This window comes from Ovis canadensis, chromosome 6, assembly GCF_042477335.2.
Source record: "Ovis canadensis isolate MfBH-ARS-UI-01 breed Bighorn chromosome 6, ARS-UI_OviCan_v2, whole genome shotgun sequence".
NCBI classification, from domain to species: Eukaryota; Metazoa; Chordata; class Mammalia; order Artiodactyla; family Bovidae; genus Ovis; species Ovis canadensis.
The window spans coordinates 73278191-73291990 of NC_091250.1; the positions used below are offsets into that span (position 1 = coordinate 73278191).

Genomic DNA, 13800 nt, shown 5'->3' on the forward strand with positions numbered 1-13800 from the left:
ACCTTAATCTTATGGATATCTAATATTTGTTAATGAAAGAAATGAAGGAAAAAAAAAACAGCTAGGGAAGTTTCCATTATTTTCTGGAAAATTGCTCACATAGGATTAGAAATGCTTAAATGAAAAGATAAAAATAATAACTGAGCAAGATATATTTGACTCAAGTTTGGACAGGCATCTTAATGGAGACAGACCATGTCTGCAGAGTTCTCAGTTCCCTTAGAAAAGTAAGTGGATTGCTAAGTAATGATAAGAAATACAGTGCACATTTTTTGAGTGATTATTAAGCATCTTCTTTCTGGTTTTGACATGAAAAATACATCAAGTTCTTTATTTGGAAAGGTGGTGTCCATTTTACCTAACTCACCAGAAATAACACTTAAAGGAAATCCGGAGAAAGTTTTTGGTCTCCTGGGATTTTGTAGTTGGTTAGAAGGGAAGCTCTGTTGGTTTTGGGTGTGTGTGTGTGGGTGTGGGTGTGGGTGTGGGTGTGGATGGGTGTGTATGTGTGTGTCATTTAAGGAAGCAAGATGAAATAGGTGTGCGTGTGTGTGTGTGTGTGTGATTTAAGGAAGCAAGATGAAATAGGTAACCCATACAGAAGTACTCATTTTTGTTTTTATTTTTGAAAACCATTGCTCCAAGAAACATACCATTTAAATCATTTGGCTGCAGTCTGAGCAGACTAGATATACTTTCCTAGAGGATGCGCACGCACTGATGTAATGGCATCATGAAGTCTAGGAACTTAAATCATGAGAACCCATGTCCAGGAAGATCCTGGGCATCCATTCAAGTGTGGTCACAGTTGGGGTGTCTTCTGAACCCTGAAGCCGTTTCTTGACCTCAGCTCTCTTTAATCAGACCTACTGCCCTGAATCTAGTAGTATAAGGCCAGACATTTAGGGCCGGCTGGTTAACTATTATTGAGCTCCCACTGCATGCCTGATGCTGGATTGAGCGCCAGACAGTTTTCTTAGGGAATTTACATTCTAGCACAGAACAGCCTAGAAATACATAAAAATTCTTTCCTTTATTCGTCTAAAATCAGTCAAATGTATGTCAAGCACTTTTCTACACACCAAGGATGCAAGTGTGAAAAATTATGACTCGTATGAAAGGTGCAGCGGGTACGGTGGGAGTTCAGAACCAGGACAACTAGCATAGCCCAGGGGATCCAGGGTGCTCTCCTTTCTGGAAGAGGCCAAGATGGAGTGAGAAGTAGTCAGCTGGACAACATGAAGAGGGCTTTCCAGGGAGGAGAGAGCTCAGGGCAGTCCAGTAAGAACTCCCAAAGTGTGAAAGAATTGAGGATTTCTCCTCATTATCCCACCACTGTTTGGGGGGGTTTTGCAGATGGGGTGGGGGTGTGGAGCCACAGTGATGCCGTGAGCCGGAGGTGGAAGAACAGGAAGTGGGAAAGGGGTGTCGGGAGCAGATTCCAGTGTCCCTTTCCCCCTTCCTCAGGCCCTTCCCTGTCCACTTCTGCTTGTTTTCCTGACCTCCTGTCTGCTACGGGTGCTTGGACAAAGACTGGGAAATCATTTCATTTTGATTCTATACTTGCTGTGAACTAAAAGTCAGTAGTTTTTCTTTTTTTTTTTTTTTTTCCGTGCTTACTTCTTTGGCTGTGCTGGGTCTTAGTTGCAGCATGTCAGCTCTTAGTTGTGTAGTACCTACACTGGAGCCCCATATCCTGGGATTTGGGGTCTCAGCTGATAGAGTGTGGCAGCTTCAGGGCCAGTCAGAGCTCAAATCTTGGTTCTCCTGCTTGCTCACTAGAGGATAAAAGGCAGTTGCGTAACCTTTGTTTTCTCCCCTATTAAGTGGGCTGAAGAATATGAGGGCTGTTATGAGGGTTAAATGAGATAATGCACATAAAGTGCATGATGCATAGTAAGCATCAATATTATTATTCATTAACATTATTATGCCATTATGAATAATAGGTAGTAAATTAGAGTCTGTGGTTACGAAACTGAATAAGCCACAGCACCAGCTAGAGAGACAGACATCTGTGTAACTGACCGCAAGACCAAGGGGTAGAGTCTGCATAAGAATCAGCACAGATGCTTCCACAGGAGTTGGGGACCAGGAGTTCACCAGCAGATCACAGTGGGCCTTTGACCTGGGAGGCAGAATTTCACTCACCTTGAAAAGGTGAGCCTAGCTGCATGCATGCATGCTAAGTCACTTTAGTCATGTCTAACTCTTTGCAACTGTATGGACTGTTACCTACCGGACTCCTCTGTCCATGAGATCTCCAGACAGGAATACTGGGGTGGGTTGCCGTTCCCTCCTCCAGGGGGTCTTCTCCACCCAGGGATCAAACCTGTGTCTCTGACGTCTCCTGCGTTGGCAGGCAGGTTCTCTACCACCAGTACCACAGCTGTATTAGTGATCTATTGCTGTGTAACATGGTAATCCCCCCCAATTAGTAGCTTAAAACAACAAACATCTGTTATCTCACAGGAACCCAAGCACCATTTAACAGGGCACCTCTGGTTCAAGGTCTCTCTTGGGGTTATAGTCCAGCTGCTGGCCTGGCCAGGGCCATCTCCAGGCTGCATGCGAGCTGGAGAGCCCGCTCCCAAGCTCACTCAGGTGCCCAGTGGCAGGCCTCCAGAGACCTACTTCAGGTTCACTCACATGATTCTGCTTTGGTTCCTCCTCATATACTTTGTTCATCCTTTAGAGCTAGAGTCAGCACTTTGCAGAGGGCCAGAAAGTAAGTAAATATTTTAGGATTTGTGGGTCATACAATGTCTGTCGCCACTACTCAACACTGCTGTGTAACTTGAAAGCAGCCACAGACAACTCCTCAATGAATGGGCATACCTGCATTCCAAGGAAACTTTGTGTAGCAAAACCGGGTAGCCTGACCCTTACTCTAGACCTCTACAAGGACAGCAGCATGGTTTGAAAAATTGTTGCTGGGCATCACTTAGCTTCTCAGGGCTGCAGGTCCCAATCCATAGTACATGTGGGCTAGAGTAATTTTTCTCAGGGCTTCCCATCACAAATGCTGTGATTCTAACTTTAATCTTTATTCGTAGCAGTTTAATAGCTATTTCTTTGTTCTTACTGTCTAAGAACTTAACCAGAGTGTCAGTAACACTTCATAAATCTCACTGTAAACTGGGAGACACTTACCCAGGGACAGCTGGTAAAGAATCCAATGCAACTTGGGAGACCTGGGTTCGATCTCTGGGTTGGGAAGATCCCCTGGCGAAGGGAAAGGCTACCCACTCCAGTATTCTGGCCTGGGGAACTCCATGGACAATCCATGATGGTCTCAAAGAGTTGGACATGACTGAGCAACACTTTCACTAGCCAGGGACGCTTAATATTTTTTTAAATATTTATGTAATTATTTGGCTGCCTCGAGTCTGAGTTGCAGCACATGAGATCTTCGTTGCTGCATGCAGGCTCTTTGGTGTGGCATGGAGGCTTCTGTCTAGTTGTGGAGCGCAGGCTCAGTAGTTGCAGCACGTGGGCTTAGTAGACCTGAAGCATGTGGGATCTTAGTTCTCCATAAGGATGGATGGCATACATGCTCAATTGTTTCCGACTTCTATGACCCCACAGGCTGTAGCCCACCAGGCTCCTCTGTCCATGGAATTTTCCAGGCAGGGATACTGGAGTGGGTTGCCATTTCCTACTTCAGGGGATCTGCTCAACCAGGAATCAAACTCATGTTCTCTGCATTGGAAGGTGAATTCTTAACCATTGGACCACCAGGGAAGTCCCAAGACAACTTAACTGACATGTTCAAGTCCTCTTCTAATACATGGAGTCTCAGTTAATCATGGCATGGCTGGCCAGTTTGGGGCAGAGAGTGATGGGCTTTTGCAGCAAAGCCCTTGCCCAGGACCCCTTGCCCTTATCAATAGCATCATTATAACAGCTACTGGTGATTGATTGCTTACCTATGTCAATGTTGTTCATTCGCCAGGTCATGTCCGACTCTTCTCAACCCTGTGGACTGCAGCATGCCAGGCTTCCCTGTCCCTCACCATCTCCCAGAGTTTGCCCAAATTCGTGTCCATTGAATCAGTGATGCCAGTCAACTATTTCATCCTCTCTTACTCTCTTCTCCTTCTGCCTTCAATCTTTCCAAGCATTGGTGTCTTTTCCAATGAGTCAGCTGTCCACATCAGGTGGTATTAGAGCTTCAGCTTCAGCATCAGTCCTTCCAAAGAGTATTCAGGGTTGGTTTCCTTTACTATTGACTGGTTTGATCTCCTTGCTTTCCAAGGGACTCTCAAGAGTCTTCTCCAGCACCACAGTTTGAAAGCATCAATTCTTTGGTGCTCTGCCTTCTTTATTGTTCAACTCTCACGTCTATACATGACTACTGGAAAGACCATAGCCTTCACTAGATGGACCTTTGCTGGCAAAATGATGTCTTTGCTTTTTAACACACTCTAGGTGTGTCATAGCTTTCCTGCCAAGAAAAAGTCATCTTCTAATTTCATGGTTGTGGTCACCATCCGCAGTGATTATAGAGCCCAAGAAGAGGAAATCTATCGCTGCTTCGACCTCTTCCCCTTCTATTTGCCATGAAGTGACAGTATCGGATGGCGTGATCTTAGTTTTTTTAGTACTGAGCTTTAAGCCGGCTTTTTCACTGTGTTAGTACCAAGAATGTAATCCATGGTTAACAGCTCTTAAGGTTCTTAAGATGCAGATACTTACAGAATCACAAACAGTGAAGTCCCTACAAGAGAAACATGAGAGCTGAAAATTTCAGCTCTGAAAATTTCCCGTGAAGTAATTCCACGTAAGTCTGACTTAGGGTGAATATACAGCCTGATTTTTCTAGAACAGCCGTAATGTCAGATCAAATCATTCAGAGGTTGAAACAGGGTCTGGATTACTTTTTCGTTGTTCTCTTCAAGGTTCTTGGTATATTAAGTAGTAAAATAATGACAGAATGGGATAATAAAAATTAGAGAATATTTTAAAAGCTTTCATGTACAGATCTGCAATATTGCATACATGCATAAAGGTAATAAAATTTTCCTATTTATATGGAAAGTATTAGTTCATTGGGAACTGCAGGGAATTTACTATGGAAACATGGGGCTGAAGTTCAAAACTGTGTGATAAACACTGTCTTCTTGCAGTCCTGTCCATGTAGCTCTGGCTGTATATTTGGAGATAGTGGTGAAGAGTCTACACTGAGGCCCTCCATGAATGGGAAGCCTGGGTTAGCTGACCTCCTGTTTCCCGTACTTCCTACCTGCCCCCATGATGAAAGGCTTTATGACAGAAATCCTGTCATAGGGAAGACTCCATGATATAAATTAAAAGCTTTCTGAAGCCCAGCTCCACCATTTGCTAGTTGGGTAACCTTATATGAGTTACTTAAGCTTGCTAAACCATTCTCTATATTCATAAGATGGAGCTAGTAGTGCGTATTTCCACATTATGGGAAGAAGACGAAATAATGAATGTCAAGCACCAAACGCAAACTGGATGTTCAAGCGCCAGATACCGTCACTATCACCACACATACGCACACACACACTCACTCAGTCTTGCCTCCAATCTGGAGCCCAAGTTTGGGTTTTGAACATCTACTGAGTGTAATTACACTGCCATCCCTGGGCCTAGTGAAGAGTCCTGTGCCCACAATTTCCCTGAGCTCCTGTGCACAAATGAACTGCTGGACCTACAAGTGTGGTGACTTGGCCCCTGGGCCCTGCCTCCTGTTCCATCCCCCCTCGCCTACCCTTGGTAAATGAAGGTGTGAGAGTCAGCATGTACATCTGAGACACATCTCTTATGCCACATCTGTGAGAAAACTGAGACAGAATCAGACTTTATAAATAGAAAAAGGTAATATCCAAAGGGCATTGGCATAAACAGGTTTACAGGATGGTTTACAGCCATTTCTCCTGGGGCCCCTGCTGTTAAAAGGGACACACAAGTTAAGAATACAGGTCAGACTTCCCAGGTGGCTTGGTGGCAAAGAATCCACTGCCTGCCAAGCAAGAGATGAGGGTCCTTGGGTCAGGAGGATCCCCTGGAGAAGGAAATGACAACCCATGCTAGTATTCTCACCTGGGAAATCCCATGGACAGAAGTGCCCGGCAGGCTACAGTTCATGGGGTCACAACGAGTCAGATACGACTTAGCGACTAAACAATGCGGATCCAGGTCTGATTCCCTGGCATCTACTGTGTGGGGTTTTTAACTGTTTGGTAAGAGAGGATTTCTGCCTGGATGGGTGATGGCCAGGCAGGTTCCCTTTGCTTTCACCTGGATAAAGCTCTGAAGGGCAGTGATGCCTTGTGGATGCAGCATTACCTGGTTTGTGATGGAGAAACAGCCTCCTGGCTGTCTCTTAACAGCTTGGCCCTATAGGTCTTTACTTTGTGTCAGAAGAAAATTAAGAAAATGAAAGGCAAAGAAAATCGAAATCAGGTCACTTGTTACAATTATATAAAGCACCATAGACTTGGAACTTGGAAACTGCAAGGAGGGTGACTTTAACAAAAATGGAAAGTTCCAGAAATGTTAAGCCATAGAGAGAAATGGTTAACTGGCATAACTAATTGGAATAATTTGCAGCCATTTAAAATAATCATTATGGACATTATGGATTGTCATGGAAAAGGCTCAAAATATAATGTTAAAGGGGGAAAAAGCAATACATGAAGCTGTTATATATTGTGTAAAATGGATATGCAAATGGACATAAAATAAATCCCGAGAAAAAACTGAGCATCTAACCCAGGTTAGGTTCCTTGACTAAGGCTTCCTCCCACACTTTTCCTAAACTTTGCGTGCTTATATGTATTTGTGCATGTGTCTGTGTAATTATATCTATTTTATATATAAATATGTACACATACAAATATATTTTTAGTGAAAAAATTCTTAAAGCATTTGAAAAAGATTGGAGGTATTTGTGAGCAGAGCAGCTGCAAAAGGGGAAAAAAAAAGTTTGCATGCTTTTTAAAAAAGCACTTAGACTTTGCACCAAGGACTAAACTTTAAAATCCATCAATAGATGAGTGAATTTTACACTTTCTACTGCAGCTGATCATGTGTTACTAAAGTAATTAGGGCCTTTCTTTTTTCCCATAGAGATTCTAGAGATAAATCACAGTTTTGTTTTTCCTTGGTTTAAATGGCATTCTTCTTTGATCATTGCTTCACAGAGGGAAAAGATATTTCCTTGTGCAAAGTAGTGGTTAACTTCTCACAACCTCAGACAACAAAGGGCCCCTCTGTGAGGACACAGAAATTCCTCCTGGAATACGGGGAAGGCCCCCAGCTGAACCGTATCCAAGGAAGATGCCGCAAAGCTTGCAAAGCTTGTTGGGAGAAAGGAGCCCAGCTGGAGGCCTTTTCTTTCTATTCAGATATTGGCCCTGCTTAGAGGTGGGGGTGGGGGCAAACCCATAAAAGAAAACCCCAAAACAAGCCTGAATGCATTTACAAATTACAAGGAAAAGTTAATTCTGGCAACCAGTGTTGGTGCCAACTGAGGCTTATCATATTTAGAATTTAACTCCACTTGGGAAGAAAGTTGGGTTTTCTTCTCATGGAAGTTAGAGAAGTACACCGAGATGGGCTGTATGGCATAAATGCTGAGTAAAAGCCAGTCTGTGGGAAGGTTACACGCTGGTTCAGTTGCCTCGGCCACCTCTACTCTTGGGCCACTGTGAGTGCCACATGTGGCCACTGGTTATGATGGGAATCCCATCAAGTCAGGCCCTGAGCGTGGCATCCACAGCGCCCCCTACCTGACTCCTGTGAGTTTACATGTCACCGTGCTTCCTTTTCCACCAGCTGCAAGCCTCTTCCCCCTCCAGCCACCGTCTCATCAGCTTGAGCTTCTCGACCTTGGGAGGGTTTACAGAACAATGGGCAGGCCAGGCTGGCATGTCCTGGGCTTTGAGTGACTGCCAGTGCCCTTCCCTCTTCTTTCTTCCCTTTGCCCTTCTTGAACTTAAATTCCTATTCCTGATGTAGTTAATAAAGTTCCTGGTCAATGAGAGAGCTTTTTGAAAAAGCCAGAGATCAGGGCGATGATGAGAAGAAATGAGAGACGAGGAGACCCTCTTCTCTACCAAGAGCCCCTCATCCCATGTAGATTAAGAACAGTGAGAAGAATGGCAGCTGCCATTTCTGCGCTTCTTCTGTACCTGCTTGTCCTGATTCTTGCATTATCTGTATACCTCACGTCCGAATAAACAAAGGTGCAGAGAGATTTAGAAGTTTGCTTAAGGCCACACAGCTAATTAGTGGGGCAAAGTTTCCAACTCAGGAGTTTCTGAGTTCCCCAGAACGCTCCCCTCTTTTTGCTACACAAAAGTGCTTTCCCAAAGACTCAAAAACTATTAGTCACCATCAGTATTTGCCCTCAACATCTGTGGCCAGACAGTATCAGGACATGTAAGAAAGACTCCTTTCTACTTCCAGCAGTGGCTCCAATTGAAAAAGAGTAAAAGTTCTACTCCATGTACAGATAACTAGTTAAATATCAAACTCACCAAGGCTCTACAGACCCATGGAATGTGGTCCCTTCAGGGGTTCCATGTACTTGAAAACACTGTAAAAACCACCATTTAGGAAGCTGTAGACCAGCACCATCAAGTAGAACTTTCTGCAGAGAGAAAAATGTTCTGTGTCCACACTGTCTGATATGACAGCCATCAGCCACATGTGGCTTTCAAGCTGTTGAAATGTGGCTGGCTGGTGTAACCCAGGAATTGAACTTTTCATGTGTTTATTTTTTAGTAATTTAAATAGCCACATATGGCTAGTAGTTACCAGATTGGACTGTGCAGCTCTAGAATATTCTGGCAGGTTGGTTGCTGGTCCCCACGTTTGCATGATGCTTTGCCAATAAGCTCTGTTATAGGACTGGGTCGTAATTACTTGTTTTTGTTTTGCCCACCTCACTAGGCTGTAAGCAATTAATTCTGCTAGATCATGTCATTAGCACATGACCTGGCCCACAGCTGTCGCCAAGTCAGGTCCCAACTCTTTGTGACCCCATCCACTGCACCACTCCAGGCTTCCCAGTCCTTCACTATCACCCAGAGTTTGCTCAAACTCACGTCCATTGAATCAGTGATGCTATCCAACCATCTCATCTTCTACCACCCTCTTCTCTCCACAGTAGTAGGCATTAAATAATTAATGTAGGCTAAATAAATGAATGGGAATCAGCTTTAATTTGAAAGCATCATTGTTATTGCTTGCTATCATCTAGTTTACATTTTCTCCTGACTTTGCTCTTAGGACTAGATTGGTTCCCAAATTTCCAGATCAGGCTGCCCACTTATGAGCACATCTTTCTTTCCTCAGAGAATCACTTCTTTAGCTGATTATTTTGGTTATTTGCCTCAGTAATGTTTCTATTACCATTTCTTGATTTTTTTTTTCAGTTTTAGACATTATCTTCCACTATGGAAGAAGATGGTTCAACTTCCTCACCCTGCCCCACCGCAAATAAAGAATGTCCCCCCTCCCTATCGAACCCCACCTCCAGTTTTAGTTAGGTAAATAACTAGTATTTATTATAACTACATAAGTGCTGTTCACAGCTAAGCCAAGTAGAGAATTATAACTACATTTTCTTTCCTGCACAGTTTCTTCTCTGAAGGTAACAAATGATTTGTTTTTTTGTTTTGTTTTTTTTTATTTGTTCAGTATTCTGTATCCTTACCACTAATTTGATGCCAGATTCTTTCCCTAGCATGTGTATTTTTCTCTGTAGGATACGTCAGTGATTCTGTCAATTTCTTCTCTTAAAAGAAAACTGCCCAGAGCCTTCTTAACTTCTGCAATGGGAATGAGCCTCCTCCGGGTTGTGCAGAGTGCTGGGATTCTGGAATCTCCACGGCGATGGTCCTAGGGGTTCCTTTTGTCTCTCTCCTGTTTTTAATGTCCTATTTCTTATATTCCTTGCCTTCCCCTCTTGGTTTACTTCCTCATTTGTTTATTACATCTTCTAATAGACTCCTTTCCAAGAAGGGATGGTAAAATTTTTGAGACTTTTCTTATCTGAAAATGTCTTTATTGTACCTTCTCATTTCGTTGGTAGTTTGGGCAAATTTAGAATAATGTGTAGGAAATCAAACCAGTCCAGGATTTTCCAGGCAAGAGTACTGGAGCCGGGTGCCGTTGCCTTCTCCGATCCTAAAGGAAATCAACCTTAAATATTCCTTGAAAGGACTGATGCTGAAGCTCCAATACTTTGGCCACCTGATGTGAAGAGCTGAGTCATTGGAAAAGACCCTGATGCAAGGAAAGATCGAGGGCAGGGGGAGAAGGGGGCAACAGGATAAGATGGTTGGATGGCATCACCGACTCAATGGACATGAGTTTGAGAAAACTCTGGGAGATAGTGAAGGACAAGGCAGCCTGGCATGCTCTGGTCCATGGGGTCATAAAGAGTCGGACACGACTAAGCACAGCCCAGCACTGTGTGTGTATTTAAGAAGTCTAAAGCCGTTCTGATCCCCAGCTCTCTGTATATGGTCAGCTTTTTCTTTGTAAAAGCCTATAGGAGCTTTACTTTTACCGCACTTCTGAAATATCACAATGGTGTGTCTTGGCGTTGGGTTTAGTTTTATTTATCACTTTGGTCACTTGGTGAGTGCTTTTATCTAAAATCTCATTCCTTCAGTTATGTAAATTTTTCTCAACAGCTTTCCTGTTGTGCTGTTTAAATCTCACTGCAACCATGTTTTATAGATGAAACACTAATATTTGGATAAATGATTAATTAGGCATTAATTGATTGTTAATTCAGTATTGGGAGCTGGGCTGCAAACTCAGGCCTGGTAAATTTCAAAGCCCTTGTCTACCTGGAGTCACTGGTCCAGGCCAGGAATCCTTTCCCCGACATCACTACCTACATCTCTCTCGGGAAATGCTTTCTGTTCTCACTTTTAAGATGCATCTCGGCTATGAAAAGGAGGCAACTGGCAGGCCTGTTTTTAACTGTTTTTTGGTTTTTTTAGTTGCAGGAAGAGAAAGTAAATGTCTAGGGAAACCTCATGGACAATCTCCACAATAGGTAAGCTCTTCTCTTTTTTATGTTTTTGGAAGAAGGTCTATTCTTTCCACTTTTCATTAAATTTTCTATTATTTGGTCTCCCCCTGCAGTTTTTATTACCTGAAACATTAAAGCCAGTAGACAGGGCAATCCCCAAAGTCCATTTCTTTCAGATTCATTCAGGTTTGAGTAAAATGCTATTATTTTCTTTTTCCTTTTTGTTTGGGAACAAAGAACAAAATTTGTTTGTTCTAAAACAAGTAACATACAACATGACCCATCTAAGTCTTCACATTGAACAATGTACAATGTGAGGCTGAAACAAGAAGGCTGAGTATTACCTTGTTTGAGCTCAGTTAGCTCCACTCCAATATTTCGCCACCCTGTGCATGCCCAAAAATGAACCCCAAAGCACAGCAAGTATTAATGTGGGACTTATAATTAATTTTAGACAGTCGATAATTCACAGCTGTGGAATCCACAAATAATGAGGAGCAGTTGCGCACATAAAGCGCATGGAACACCCGGTGCATGGGACACTCTATGGAAGGTTGCTATTTTTATTGTCATCTTTGTTATTCTATATTATTAAATCCTGAGGCTGTTGGACACCTTTGAAAAGTGTTCGGTTCAGTCTCTCAGTCGTGTCCGACTCTTTGCGAGCCCGTGGACTGCAGCACCCCAGGCCTCCCAACTCCCGTGATGGAGACTCATGTCCATTGAGTCAGTGATGCCATCCAACCATCTCATCCTCTGTCGTCCCCTTCTCCTCCTGCCTTCAATTTTTCCCAGCATCAGAGTCTTTTCTAGTGAGTCAGCTCTTCGCATCAGGTGGCCAAAGTATTGGAGTTTCCGCTTCAGCATCAGTCCTTCCAATGAATATTCAGGACTAGTTTCCTCTAGGATGAAAAGTATTCAGCAGGGGGACTGATAAGATTCAGGTTTGTGACCTAGAAAGATCCCATGACTTCCGTGTGGCAAATGTCTTAGAAGACACAGGGGGATGCAGTGGCAAGAGGATTTGCAGTAACTCAGGTAAGAAGGCAGTGATAATGTCTTAGGACAGGGGCAGGGCAGAGCACACAGAGAGACAAGAGTGGGCCTCAGAGAGCGTGTCAGAGGTCACCTTCCCCCGGAATGTCGTCTAGACCCCTACCAACCCCTTTATCTGCTCGCTTTCAGCCGTAAGTCTTCTCGAGTCTTTTCCCAAGATTACTTGGGCACTTGTTGCCTTATAGAACACAATGCATGCATACTTCATTTTATTTTAATATTTATTCTTTCTTTCTTTGGCTGCATTGGGTCTTAGTTGCGGCACTGGAAATCTTCATTGTGTCACACAGGATCTTCCGTTGTGGTGCACGGTATCAGTAGGTACAGCACACGGGCTGCAGAGTGCACGGGCTTCCGCAGTTGCAGCACATGGGCTGTCTACTTGCAGCGAGCAGGCTTAGTCGCTCTGTAGCATGTGGGATCTTAGTTCCCAACCAAGGAGCAAACCCGCATCCCCTGCATTGCCAGGCAGATACGTAACCACTGTACCATCAGGAAAATCCCCATATTTAAAATTCATACTTTTAGCTCTCCCTTAGTCACGTATTTATGCATCATTGCCAGACTGTGAGTTCTTTTCAGCTCCCTGGAACTGAATTTGGTACCTGCACAAAATAGGTGCTCAGGAAATATTTGATGTGTGAATAAGTGGTGAACCCTTTAACGTACAGCAGAGATCTCTGCCTCTTGTGTCCTGGTCACTAGCAGTGTTTTATCCTCAGATTCTCAAGGATATTCAAGGCCTTGAAATCATGCTTATTCTTTTCAAGTGCAAACTTCACAGAAATAAGGGACATGAGTTTGAGCAAACTCTGGGAGATAGTGAAGGCCAGTGAAACCTGGCATGCTGCAGCCCATGGGGTCACAAACAGTGCCTGAGCAACAACCAAAGGAACGTCCGCGTCCAAATCCTGCACATGCAGTGTCATCTACAGACATGCGAGAGCCTGTTTTTTCTTGTCCTCTGACCAGTCCACACTTCCCACCCTGAGTGGGAAGCCTGTATTATAAAATACAGTGATCGTGTAGGGGGATGTTCTTTAAGAGTCGCTGAAGTTTGGGCATCTAGAATACTGGGGATTAACAAAAACTAGTCCATTCCAAGCATCTAGCCTTGAGCTGTGTTGCTTTTAAAGTCGTCGTTCTTTGTAGCTTTACAAGACTGTAGCATTTGTAAACTGTAGAAGTTTATAAACTTCTGTCCACATCGCCTCTTCTGCAACTTCTGCATTTCCAGAACTTCATTTTTTCTAAATGCTTCAGTTATCTTCCAGACGTCCCCCACCTTCCAGATAAGGCTACTTATCAATGTTAGTGACATACCCTGTGTTGGAGACACGCCTGATTCTTATGGGATTCCAGGGAGGATTGGGTCAGAACACCACCCATTTCTATTCTCAGTGTCTAAAAGTCACTAGGCCAGAGTTAAAAAATTTTCTCATAGACGATGGCCGTGAAGGTGAGAGCAGCCCACATCCATTAAGAACCTGCTACTTGCTAGTCACATTCTGCCAGGTCCATCACATGTACGCAAGCCGTGTGGTTCTCAGAGGACCCCTTCACAATTCGGTGTCACTGTTTCCCTATCTAGTGGCTGGCAAAGCTTAGGCTCTGAGAGGTTAAGCTACTCAAGATCATCCAGCTTAGAACAGGCCAATCCAGATTTTGACTCCAGAGCCCACTCCCTTAATTACGATAGACAGACTGTCTTCTATCTACTG

General features: G+C 43.7%; 1 protein-coding gene across 3 annotated transcripts in view; it reads left to right on the top strand.

The window, feature by feature from the left end:
- PGCKA1 (PDCD10 and GCKIII kinases associated 1) overlaps positions 1 to 13800 on the top strand; it is a 79378-nt gene that overhangs the window by 47026 nt on the left and 18552 nt on the right. For 2 of the 3 annotated variants that reach the window (XM_069593827.1, XM_069593828.1), the window contains exon 2: positions 10992 to 11047. The exons of the other annotated variant lie outside the window; for it this stretch is intronic. The gene's annotated coding sequence lies outside the window, so the exon portion shown is untranslated. The remainder of the gene's footprint in view (positions 1 to 10991; positions 11048 to 13800) is intronic. 3 annotated transcript variants of the gene reach the window in all.